The sequence below is a fragment of the Furipterus horrens genome, unplaced genomic scaffold, assembly GCF_987537825.1.
Source record: "Furipterus horrens unplaced genomic scaffold, mFurHor1.1.pri manual_scaffold_9, whole genome shotgun sequence".
Lineage (NCBI taxonomy): Eukaryota > Metazoa > Chordata > Mammalia > Chiroptera > Furipteridae > Furipterus > Furipterus horrens.
The window spans coordinates 14,987,473-15,001,198 of NW_028327179.1; the positions used below are offsets into that span (position 1 = coordinate 14,987,473).

Genomic DNA, 13,726 nt, shown 5'->3' on the forward strand with positions numbered 1-13,726 from the left:
AATACTCTCTATGTCAAACTATAATAAGCAAAATTAAAACGCAGATGATAAGCTGGGAAAACCAGAATGGCGACATGACAGGAGAAGAACTAATGTTAACATATTAAGAGTTTTTACAAATCACTGAGAAGAATAAGTTAATATGAGCAAAAACAACAAACAGCCAACTCACAAAAATTTCAAATAGCCAATAAATAAATGAAGTAAAAAAGTGCAATTTAAAAATACAACTGAAAATTAAGATAAAAGCCTTTACTCATCAGACTGGCAAAAATTAAAAGTGAATATTATTTATTGGCTTTAAGAATTTGGCGAAGCTCGGTGGGACTGAGCATTGGCCTGCGAACCAAGTGTTGCTGGTTGGATTCCCACTCAGGGCACATGACTAGGTTGCACGTCAGGTCCCCAGTTGGGGGCGCGAGTGAGAGGCAACCACACAGTGATGTTTCTCTCCCTCTCTTTCTCCAAAAGTAAATAAATAAACAAACAAACAAAGAAATAATTAAAAAAAAAAAAGAATTTGGTTAAGTGGCTCTGACCAGCGTGGCTCAGCTTGTCGGGCATTGTCCCACAGAGTGAAAGGTCGCCAGTTCGATTCCCAATCGGGGAACATGCCTGGACTACAGGCCTGGTCCCCAGTTAGGGCATGTGTGAGAGGCAGCCAATTGATATTTCTCTCACACATTGATGTTTCCCTCTTCTATCCGCCCACCCCCCCAAAAATAAATACAAGAAATCTTTTAATAAAATAAAAGAAAAAATGTGGTGAAGTGGACAGTCTCCTAAACTGCCATTGAGGGGACTAAAAATGTACAACTCTTACAGGAGGAAAATTGTCATTAAGCATCAATTGCCACAGAAATGTTCACACCTTCTGATCTTAATAGCATTGCTAGGATTTAACCTCAGGAAATAATCAGATGCATTGAGTCTGTTGCAATATACCGCCTGGGTGTAGTATAGGACGAAAACCTGTTCTCGCACAGATATGTAGCTGGAAAAGAATGATGTTAACGGCCTTTTCAGATAGTTTGGAATATTCTTCTTTGACGTCACACCAGAACTTGACAGATGGTAGTTTCTAAAAGTTTAGCTCCAATGTCGACTCAAACTTTTTGTACTATCACATTCAATTCACTGGATAATTTTGCACTTCGAATGGACTTTTTAGGTATGTATAATTTTGCAACATTACAGATTAAATATTTGGAAAATACTGGTTCACTGAGTTATCGAGAACTCCCAAACACGGCCAAATGGTCTTTTACAATATCAAAATATTCATATTTGTTAATGTCACTATCCATCTCATCAGAAGAGACTTTATGGATCGAGAAGTTATCAAGCTCACATGAGAAAAAAATTTCTCCATCATCTAATATTCACTTGAAAGCTTGCATTTTATCATTGTCAGTTGTTCTCTATGAAGTAACGGGCTCCCTTCATTTATTTTTAAAGAAAACGTCACCAAATACTTAAGTCAAAATAACCGTAGTTGCCACTTATTCTTTCATCAGCCATTGTTCTGTGGGGGAAAAAAGTGGCTGGTTCAGCTCCCAAGTCAAACGAGCACACCAGGACTTTCCCTTCAAATACCCATCGCACTTGGGTATGTGGCAGAAACAACTCTGTGTGTGCTTCCCATTTTGTCACACAGTATAGTAAAAATGGTTTGCACTCAGAGGTCAAGATCTCATAAAATTAAAAACTTCTACCATTTCATTTCGGACATAATCTTAAGCCAAAAGGACATTAACCTTTTTCATTGACTACTGTTAGACTTTGTGAATACGGTTTATTGTTTCTAGCTTGATTTACACTAAGATATAAGGGGCTTTACTCATCGATTTTTTTGCTTCAACTGTGCAAATGTCAACACAGTGAAAATGGCAACTCGTGCATTAGGATTATTATGAAAAGATTTTTGAACTCGTACAGCTCCTGCAAGGGTCTCAGGAACAGGGTTGCCAAATTGAGCAAATAATAATACAGGATGCCCAGTTCAATTTGAATTTCAGACACACACACTTGTAGCATAAATATGTCACCAATGTTACATGGGTTATTCATATGCTAAAACATTATTCTTTGTTTACCTAAAATTGAAGCTTCACTGGGCACCCCATATTTTATCCGGCAACCCGACATAGGGATCTACGTCCCACACTTGGGAGGAACTGCTTTAGGGCATTCGACAGGCATTAGGTTCAATGCTGAACTGATTTTATAAGGCTAATACGTCTTTATTTTCTTTACAGAAAAATCACCAGCTGGAGTTCTCTTATTTCCTTGTTTTACTTATTGTCTCCTTCCCTCAAGAACATAAGCGTCATAAGGGAGGGATCTTGCCTATCTTGCTCACCAACATATCCCCAGCACTTAGAATAGGGCCTGGCACTAAAGAAATTCGGTGAGGATCTGTTGAATGAGTACCGAAGCAACTGAGGAGCGGTGTGATGCAAATGCTTGCAGAGAATGAGCAGGCAGAGCTGAGACAGAGTACAGATGCCAGAGTTCTGAGGGAGTGCAAGGACTGTCATCCGCTAGGAGCCTGCTATTCACTCAGGACCAGCCAGGTGGGCTTAGCAGTGTGGCAGTTTAGGTTTCAGCCCAGAAGGAGCTTTAGAAACTCTAGACAAAAGAAAATGGGAAGGGAAGGAGTATTCTACAGAAGTGTTATCCCTGCAGCCCAGCTAAAGCTCCTGACCTTCAAACATTATCTCCAGGATAGGCCTTCACATGCTTTATGAAAAACAACTACCCTTAAAAGGAAAGACAGGGAAGAAAAAGCAAGCAGAATCAGACAGCTAAGGCCTTCGTGGCAGGCAGGATATGACTCTTCTATTCCCCGCAGGCAGCCAAGAGGTTCTGAAGGGGTACTATGGAGAGCCAAGAGAGTAGAGCCTCTGCTTGGGCTTACAGAATTAGAACTGTGGTGGGTCCTGATGTTATTATTTTCTCATGAGAACCACATATCTTAAAAGAACTATACCTTTCAACCTCAATCTCCGAATCATGAAGTTCTGCTGCAATGCTCAGGCACTTTAAAGAATGTCCAACCTCTCCTAACTACAGCTAAGTTCGTGGTTCATTTCTTTATTTGGCAGGGTCTCGCTTTTAGAGAATGAGAGTTGTAAAACGTAGTTTAAAAATGTACAATTTCTCAGTTACCTGAAAGGCAAGATACGTTTCCCTCTGGTGAATAAACGGAGAACGGCCACTGACCAGAGGACTCCCAAACGGCCACATCTTTTCCCATTTCGTCCCTGACAAAGAAAAAGAAAATAGTTTTCATCTGCTTATTAAAATTTATCTTTTTCTCATTTTCAATGATTGAAATGTTAAATTGTAGTAAATATATAATTTTAGGTTTCTCGTTATGTTTTCTCAAGTGTCCTTTAAAGCAGAAGTTACAGAACTATAAACTGCATTTCATGTGATAGATACAATATTAAAGAAGTTCATAATTTTGCTTTTGCAGTACACGGAACCATTCGCTAATTCATTTCATTGAGAACAACTGTGTCATACATATATTAAAGAACTAAGATATAATAAAATACACAACACAACTTTAATTGTTTTTGTTCATTACCATCCACATCAATGAGTATTTAACTGGGAAAGACTGGAAGCACTCCGTAATATAGAAACATCACATTTTTAGAGAACATTTTGTCTAATTCTCACATTTTGCAAACGGGTGAAGAGACCCACAGCCATGCAGTTCATTGGTTGGCAAAGCTGTGGATAGTATCTGCTCTAAATTCAATCCCCTCCTATGCCGTCCAGAATGCTATGATTAATAAAATCACAGATACTACAGAGAATCTATACTCAATTTAGGGTTTCTGTAACATCAAATATAGGAAGAACGGGTTCATTTGTTTCTTTTCTTCTTTTGAAACATCAGTAGTTTATGGTACATGGCTCAAAATGTTTACTACTGACCGACTTCTAATTTATGGAAGTAAAAGACCAACAAATACCTATATTGATGTTCTGTCCTAGAAGCCAGGAGCCGAGGGTAGTTACAGAGAGCCAGGCACCGTTTTGGTACCAGTCACAAATTCTACTACAGATGTTCTCGAGAAATGATAAGGAATTTACTCTACAATAACGAAGGAAACCAAATGAAACCAATTTGAATGAGGCAAATGAAGTAAAAGTTTTAGAAAGAAAAATAGGTGATGATATGTGACCTCTAAGATCACAAGTTGCTTTAAATTACCTCATCCTTTTTAAAGGTCTCATAACTTACAACAGATTTAATTAAGCAGGACTACCTTACAAAGCTATTCACAATACAGCGTTATCAACAAAGTGGAAAAAGCACACTGAGCTCTGAGAAGACACTGTACTGATACGGAAAGATGACGCATTTTTAAGCGAAATAAGATCTAGTACGATATGTATTATACCCATTATATTACATGTATATATGCGCGCAAAACGTGGTTACCTCTGAGGGATAGGATCATGGGTACTTTCTGCTTATTCCGATTTTTAGGTAATGTATTACTTCTTTTCGAAAAGCAAGCGAATGGGTAACTTTTCTGAGGGCTTTCACTTACAGGAATTCGTTTTCGTCTTTCGGTGCGTAAGAGCTGGGTGAAGAAGCAAATGGGTTCTGAGGTGCTCCAAATGCCCCGTTCCCGTCAGTTGAAGCTCCGGAATCGGAAGAACCGGAAGATGACTTCCCTTGCTCTCGGCGGCCCGCGCACCCTGTAGATTGGGACAAGCTGGATGCGATACTACTGGAGTCTCTCTGGCTCGAGGCATTGCGCCCACGTCTGGCACGACCTGGAATAAACAATAAAACAAAACAATTTTACCGGCAATTCATCTTTTAAACCTCTGAAAACATCATTATATTTTGCTTATTCCATACACACATTATGCAAAGATCCAACACTTCCACTTACGGAAAGTCACAAAACTCTTCATTCTGACTTACATAGTTCAGTGTAATATCAACAGATCGCATAATGGCCTAACTGCATTTCTGTTTAACAAGATTGAGGGGACTGTTAGCTCTAGAAAAATAATGATGTGTTGCTAAGTTCAGCTGACATAGGCTTATTAAGTGAATAACTGCTTGATGGTGGAGTGGATGGAAGGCATATATCCTAAATCATGAATTCCTTCAGGATCAAAAGCTCTCTTTCTCAGTCTTGGCTTTCCCACTGGGCCCGATATAGTAATAACCTCTGAAAGATGGGGAGTGTATGAAAAAGTCTGTTGAGCATAAACAATTAGATTCCACCTTCTGTCCTTGAATAGATGCTGAAATCTATTTCAGTCTTCCCTTTCGGAAAACACATACCCATGGATCTTTCAGGGGGAGATTATAAAGGGAATTCACATGTGAATAATGCATTTGAGTTTCTCTATTACGAGCATATTACTAATGTTTCATAACCACCAAAATGAGCCAACAAGACTATCCTTTCTGTCTCCAGTTATCACTTGAACTGTCTCAACTACTCATCATTTTCTAGTGGGGTCTAAGATAATTCACCTTGTTTCTCACTGAATTGCAGATATTCCATTAAGTGTAATAACAAGTGGAGTGATGGGAAATATACTCCTTATGAAAACTGATCTCCCAACTCTAAAACTACTTAATAAAACCAAAGAGAAAAGGCAGCAGATAGCTGAACCAGATCCCTCAAGTAGGGATTAATAGCATTCTCTTATTCTAAAGCTTTAAATCCGTTGGGGAATGACACAGCTCAAGAAATTCAAGTCATCTTTTGAAGACAGCTTTGGGCCTTCACACTTACTAATGACAGAAGCATTCACTTGCTGCAGGTAGCTAAATAACTGTTTCTTTGACACAGTTCATTACACATATTTTTTCCCTCAATTAACCTGTCCACTCATCGTTTATTTTTTAATCACTACATTTAGTGAGTCTCCACAGAATGTCAACTATGACATCCCGTGGTTAGTGGAAGTCCATTCACATTTACCTGACCCCGAGCCCTCATTTTTGGTTTGGGATATTTCATTAGACCTATTGTGGTAATGCACACAGACTGTCCTCAAGAAGAGGCAGCAGGTGTGAAAGCCACAATGCGACTATCCCAAGGCTGAAAGGGCGGGAGAGTGCGTCGGGGGGAGCCAGCATCCTGCGACATCTTTCAGGACCAAGTTCCAATTCTAAGAAAAGAAAAATACATCTTACCTTTAAAGTCTTGTGTTGTATTGTGTTTTCGTGTCTTACCTTTCTTCGAAGACAGCGCTTTTCGCACCATCCATAACTGATTTAATGAAATATTCTGAACCCTTCGGAAAGGGCTTAGGCCCAGGGAGCAAGTCGACGTGCCCTTCCACGCCCCGTTCCCTCGGCCCCCAGAGGTCTTCATTGGGTATCCTATCCTCCCAATTTTACCCCAAATTTTAGGAACATGTGCGTCTGAGCAATGGCTCTGTACGCTTTTACTATATTTCCAAAGAAGTTCGCGACTTCCCCAGAATTTGGAGCCCTGACTCGGACCCTGGTTGCTAGCCTCTCCCTGGAAGCAACGTTGAGTAAAAATTATATTTGAGTCAAGGGCCAAAAAAACAACTACTCATAGGAGTGTACAAAAGCAAGGCGGCGTCTGGGTCGCCCTACAGCAAGTCTCCCAACCACTGCCACTCACAGACACTGTAGCTTTGACACGTTAAGTTCTACCTGAAACTCGTTGCTTGGCAACACCAGAACCAAGCCCCTTCTGCCTTTGTTCGCTCATCAGACACCAGCCCAGCACCTCACACGCAGGAGAAAATGGCAGAAGGAGACCGTGGGCTGGGCTGTGCCCAGCCCCTTTCGGGACGCCCATTAACTACCGGCTTTCTTGACAGGGAAACAAATCCAAATCAACTCACTGTCTACTGAGCAGATAAATGTCCTACGGTCTTCTCTGATACCCAAATGCAACATAATTAGTCCACCAATTATGCAGGAAACAGGGAGCCCAGAAAGCCAGCCACTAAGTTAACTTACTTCGCCTGTGGCACATTATTTGAAATATTGCAGGAAGAAGAGTGGGTGAGGATTAGACATCCCATGACTGAACTGTGATGAACCACCATGATGCTTTCACCAGCATGAGCGAGAGCAGGGTCTTCCTGGCTTCTGTCATTCCTGTCATTGAATGCCATAAATGTAATTGACCCCCCAAATCAATGCAACTCTTGTATATCAGTTCCACCTTCTAAATTTGGTAAGGAGGCCAGCTGGTGTCTCTTCTGCTTCAAACATTACTTAGTAATTTTGCTTCAAGTTTCCTTGTGCACTGCTTTCGTCTAAATCGCTTGCTTAAATGGGATTTAGGGAGCTGTGCTGAAATAAAGTGCTACTGTCACAGGATAAAGGATAAATAATGTACACACATCTAGGGAAAAAATTAGGTTTTGGAGAACCAAAATAATCAGAAGGTTAGGGTGTATGAGTATAACTTGCAGGCCATTCTTGCTTCTGTTTCGAGGCTGCTGCTGGTAAAACGGAGTCTCTAAAACAATTACGTTTACTAATGCCAATAGTACAGCATTTACAAAGTCCTTTAGAAGCAATGCTGAAGTTATAAGTTCATTCAGTTTTTCAAGTGCCAGTAAAGGAATTTTTTTTTTTTTTTTTTTTCTAAAAGATCAGCAAATGTTGTGGTCTGAGGGAAGACTGTATTCCAAAGTGGGCTGGGAGTTTCACTGGGGACGCCTGTGAAACTAAGAATGGTGATGGAGAGGGTGGGGATCCCATCCAAAAGGGGCTGGAGAGAGAATATTTCAGTCTCTTTTCACCCTGTGCTGGTCGTGGGGGGCAGGGAGGAGGAGGAGGAGGAGGAGGAGGAGGAGGAAGGCCTCTGTTGTAAGGGTTAAAAATGGGATTGGTGTTGTTTTACTATGGCACAACTGAGCATGTGAAGGCGAAAGAGAAAAATAAAATTTCTGCCAGGCCAAGGGAGAGAGAGCTTGTTTACCAGCAATAAAACAAGGATGGGAAAGGTTATTGGGTATTAACTCAAGATCTGGACCATGTTAGAGCTAAGTTCTAGGACTTCGAAACTGAGGCTAGCCCAGAGACAATTGTAAAGTGATTAAAAAAAAAAAAAAAATCAGACACCAGAAGCAGAAAGGACATAGGACATACTTCTGAGAGATGCTGCAGTTTGTCTGAAGTGCAGATTCATGGCTTCAGGGTGATGGGTTGGCAGGATAAGGGCATTGTGGGAGAGGCAAGACCACCACAAAGCCAGAGGACTGAAACAAGGACTGAGGAGCCAGGCATTGGCCTGGGGTAACATCACCTCTTTGAGGGTAGAGGTTGTGGGCTGTGGAAGTAGCTTTCTTCGTGGCCTGAGTTATAGTGGCCCTTAGACAATAGCAAGAGAAGGGCAATTGGAAACGGCAAGGTTTTTACCAGTTCTGCACTGTTGTGGTGAAAGCGGAAGCTACAAGGCAGAAGAGGTTAGGGGACAGGTGCCCCCGTCCCCAGGAGATCCAGAGAAATTAGTAGGCAAGTGGGGCCTCCATGGACATCTGAAGCTTTCCCCCTAATTTAGGGGAAGTTTCATAGAGCCTCTCTAGTGACAGGTGGACTGCATTTGGTGAATAGAAGACAATGAAGAAAAAGTCTAGACATTGCAGCCTCCACAGTCCCCTCCCCACTCCTCTTCCTCAAAGCAGTCACAGGGATATTCAATGTGACATGTTGGTGGTGAGATGGGAAGTTCCTTAAAAGCACAAAAGGCATAATTCAGCAGTCATGTGCTTGTTGAGGTTGGTAAAGAAAGAACTGTGTGTGTGTATGTGGTGGGCAAGGTCCAAAAAAGGGCATCCTGCACCGGTTGTGTTAGTAAATCGCTGGGAAAACCTGAATGACCGTCAGCAAAGGAGAGGTTAGGTATATTATGATACATTGGTACAATGGAATACTACACAGCTGTTAAAAGGAGGTAGCTCTTTGAATCCGTTTGGTCAGGATATCAGAAGAGGCTTTGCGTATTCCGTGACTGATCCAGGATGGGTACGCAGCCCTGATCAGAGCCAGTGAGAGGCTGTGAGAAATGCTATTACAAACAATACTATGTAGTTTTATACTGGTCTCTTTCTTCCAAATGCAACAGTTTCTCATATACAGGGGTGGGCAAAAGTAGGCTAACACTAATAGTAAGTAATACAATAATAAACAAACAAGAATAAACTTTCTCGTACTCCCAGCTGTAATCCTCCTTTTGCGCACCCCTGTGTTCATGTACAATCATCCGGTGAATCTTGTTAAGATGCAGTCTATGACTCAGTAGGACTGAAATGGGGCCTGAGGGTCTGCGTTTGTATTCAGCTCACAGGTGGCGTTGCCGCTGCTGGTCCCACGACCACACTTTGAAGAGCGAGGGTTCTGCGGAGGAGCTGAGCTGCTAGGCTGTAAGGATGTGCATCTTTGACGTTGCTAGATGTTGCCAGATGGCTCTCTTACATGCTCACACCAACCCACACTCCTAGCAACAGCTCACAAGTCTCTACATTATAACTTCAATGTCTGTTATTGTTGGATTTTAATTTTTGCCCATTTAATAGGCATGAAGTGTTATCTTGTTATATTAATCAGCCTTTCATGAGTACTATTAGATCTGAGTTTCTTCTTCAATAATAATTATCAACATAAACTAATATTTGGGGCAAGTAAAATGTCTCATATACCCATTTCATTCTTTAAAGCATCCTTCTTGGAAGATTCCCTTATATTTGCAAGGCTTTCAACTCTTCCATTTTAAAGTGCTGGAAATAAAAGTGGAAAAGGCAGAACTGAAAGGATGGCCCTGGAAGGGAGCAGAGCGAAGCAGCTACCACGAGCCAGCGGGAAGAACGTCTGCTCTTGTTTCTGCACTCTTCCCTAGCTGAGTGAGGGAGAAGGACCCGGAAGCTTAGGGGCAGAGGGGTAAGAGGTCTGTATCTTTCTTGAGTACTTCATCTTGATTCCTAGGGGAATGAATTGCACTTAAGTAAAGAATTCTGCCCAAATTAAGTCTTTGCCATCTAAAATGGTTACGCTCTATCCCATTATGCTTTATCCCACAAATTACATGTGTATAAGGAAAAATGGGAGCTACATGTGTTATAATGGTAATGCATGTGTATTGTAGAAAAAATGCTGATAAGCAAAAACAAACAAACAAACAACTCCAAACCCATAATCTAGTTCTAGATTTTGGTTTCTTCACTTAGAAAATGAGGATCATGATAGTACCTAAGTCAGCGTTGTGAAGATTAAATTAGTAATAGATGTAAAGTGGTAAGTCATTGTCTGACGCAGAGCAAAAGCTCATTAAAACTAGAGCTATTGGAGGTGATATCAGCAAGATGTAATAGGAAACCCTCAACCCTCCTTTCCCCATGGACACTTGGATTTAATAGCAATATATGGACCAACTGCCTCTGTGAAAAATCTGGAACCCAGTTAAGAGGTTCTTATACTCCAGGCTAATGCAAAACCAAACCCATCACAGCCTGGTAGGAAAACTCGTGGTTCTCTCTCTCCAGAGCCCCTCTCCCTGGCTCCGTGTGGTGCGACTGTGGGAAACACCCAATCCCCGTCTTCTCCCTGCGGAGGAATGTACATCCAACATTCCGACTTTTAGGTAGGCTGCCCAGCTGGGTGGGTATCAATCTGGCCTGAATCTAACTAAGTACTGCCAAGAACCAGGAGCCAGGTTGGGAGCTTGGTCTCGAACAAAAGCAAGCCACAACGCACGAGAATCTGCAGTACCACAGACAGGCACTAGGTGGGTCTCCAGGACCATGGCACACGGTAACTGCAGTGGCGCCACGGTACAAATCGCAAAACCTATTCCATTAGGATAGTCCACACACGCCCAGGCAGGACTCATCCCCAGCGTAGGTTTGAGAGGTCTCCAGAATCTCCAGCAGGGCTGAATAGAGCATGTCATCCCTGTATGAAACGGGATTGCAAAGTCTGGGAGACATGGCTGATTTTGCAAATGCTGTAATTTCAATAAAACATACAAACAAGCAAAGATGACCCATTTAAATCTCCTGAAACCGGCCCTAAACAAAGAGACATATGAGTTACCAGACCAAGAAATCAAAATAGCCATCATAAGGATGGTTAATGAATTAAGAGTACAGACAACTAAACAAAATTAGAAAAATACATGACCAAAATAAGAATATCAATAAAGAGATAGAAACTATAAAGAAGAACCAAACAGAAATTCTGAAATGAAAACAACAATAACTGAACTAAAAAATTCACTAGAAGGACTCAATATCAAATCTGACTAGGAAGAAGATTCAGTGAACTCAAATATAGTACTTCCAAGTACCTGAGGCAGAGGAACAAGCAAAATGACTGAAGAAAAATGAAGACAGCTAAGGAATTTGTGAGACACCATCAAGCCAAACAACATATGTATTACAGGAGGAGGAGGAGGCAGAGGAAGAAGAGAGGGCCTAATTGAAAAAATAATGGCCAAAAGCTTCCCCAAATCTGAGAATAGTAGTGGATATACAAATTCGTGAAACTCAAAAACTCCTAGGATACATCTATAATCCATAAATCTCACTGCTGAGTATATGTGCAGAAGAATTCAAAGCAGGCCCTGGTTGGTGTGGCTCAGTGGACGAAGCACTGGTCTGTGAATCAAAAGGTCACCAGTTCGATTCCCAGTCAGGGCACATGCCTAGGTTGTGAGCCAGGTCCCCAGTTGGGGCTGTGCAAAAGGCAACCGATTGCTGTTTCTCTCATACATCAATGTTTCCCTCCCTCTCTTTCTCCCTCCCTTCCCCTCTCTCTAAAAGTAAATAAAATCTAAAAAAAAAATTCAAAGCAGGATCCCAAAAAGATATCTGCACACCCATGTTCATTACAGCATTAGCCAAGAGGTAGAAGCAACCCAAACTCCATCAACAGATGAATGGATATAGAAAAGGTGGTATATACATACAATGGAATATTATGCGACCTTAAAAAAGGAAATCCTGTTACAGTCTACCACATGAATGAACCTTGAGGACATCATAAGTGAAATATGCCAGTCACAAAAGGACAATTACTGTATGATTAAGCTCATATGAGGTATATAAGACTGGGTGGTTCAGTTGGTTGGGCATGTATTTGCAAACCGAAGGGTCGTTAGTTCGATTCCCAGTCAGAGCACATGCCTGGACTGTGGGTTGAGCCCCCAGTCAGGGTGCGTATGAAGGGCAGTTGATCAATGAATGTCTCTCTCTCACATTGCTGTCCCTCCCTTCCCCTTCTCTAAAAATAAGATAACATAATCAAAATCATAGAAACAGAAAGCAGAAATGTGGTTGCCAGGGATTGGGGGGAAGAGGGAGAGGGCATTATGTTTAGTGGGTATAGTTTCAGTGTGGCAAGATTAAATAATCCTAGAGATCTGTTACACGGCAGTGTGAGTGCTGTGCACACTACTTAACACTGTAGAAATATACACTTAAAAATGGTTAAGGTGGTAGATTTAATGTGTTTTTTAACTACAATTTAAAAAAACAAATCTTTTATTAACCTTTTGCCCCCTCCCATTGAATATATACTTTTGCCCAAATTGGACGTTGTATATGCTATTTTATAACCGGCTTTTGCCCCCTGACTATAGGCGAAAAGCCTTTCCAAGTTATTCCCTATTCTTTTAGGTCATTTAGAAAGACTGTTATGTATTCCAATGTATAAATCTACCACAATTAACAAATTTCCTGTTGTTGGACAAGAGATTGAATTACTTTACCCTTATGAATAATACTGTGTCACTAAATTTCATTATGCTTTTAAACTAGTTTTAACATCATCTTGTTTTCTCTCTCCCCTTATAATCAGCTCTCAGCTGTTACACTGCTCTCCTTCTAATCTGTGATCAGATAATCAAACTAGTCAAATCAGTTTGCTTGTAATACAATCTTCTTTGCAATCCTGTCACTTGCTCTAAGTCCTAGGTGAAAGGGACAGCCCTTGCAGCAGTGTGAAGGGAGGCTGTTTTTGCTTATCTTGCGGTGTACCTTCCAATTAGACCAGCTCTCCTAGAACTGGGTCTTGCCTCACTGAATAAACCCAGATGTTGGCACATGCTCTCTCGTTGCCTTTTCCTTTCCTTTCCCTCTCAGGGCCTTGACTCAATCTACCTTTGTGCCTGGCCACCACCTCATTGTTCCCTGTTTCTGGTTTTCTGAAGCCCTGCTGCCCCTTCGCCTAGGATTAGGAGTTCCTAGCCTTCTTGGACTCCTGATGCCAATATGCATGCACTGCTGGCTTCTCCTTTGTGAAGTTTTTGCTTTAGTTTCTCACACTTTCAAGTAACCTGTAGCACTTATTTGTGCTTTTTTGACAATTGTACCATTTGACAACTTCGGATCTCATCAAGTTCACATTTTGTGTGTGTGTGAGAGAGAGAGCACAGAAAACAGATGTCAATAATTAAATCAAGACTCCCAAATCACATATGACTAAGTAGCATAAATATAGTTGGATCGGCTCCTGTTTCCCAAACTTGCCTTAAGGATCTCATGAACACATCACTAAAAAACACATTTCTAGGCCTAACCCAATGGACATATTATTTAACAAGTACAGCAGTCCCTCTCTATATCGCGGTTCACTTATCACGGCCTCACTGTGTCATGGGATTTAAAAAAATATTATGTTTAATTATTTATCGCAGATTTTTCGCTATACTGCAGGATTTTCCAGTACTGTATATGTATGTTG

General features: G+C 41.3%; 1 long non-coding RNA gene across 1 annotated transcript in view; it reads left to right on the plus strand.

The window, feature by feature from the left end:
- Window positions 1-4,733, plus strand: part of LOC150001337 (uncharacterized) — a 76,670-nt gene extending 71,937 nt beyond the window's left edge. The window contains exon 3 of the long non-coding RNA XR_016513022.1: window positions 4,577-4,733. This is a non-coding gene — a long non-coding RNA (uncharacterized LOC150001337). The remainder of the gene's footprint in view (window positions 1-4,576) is intronic.
- Window positions 4,734-13,726: the final 8,993 nt, after the last annotated feature.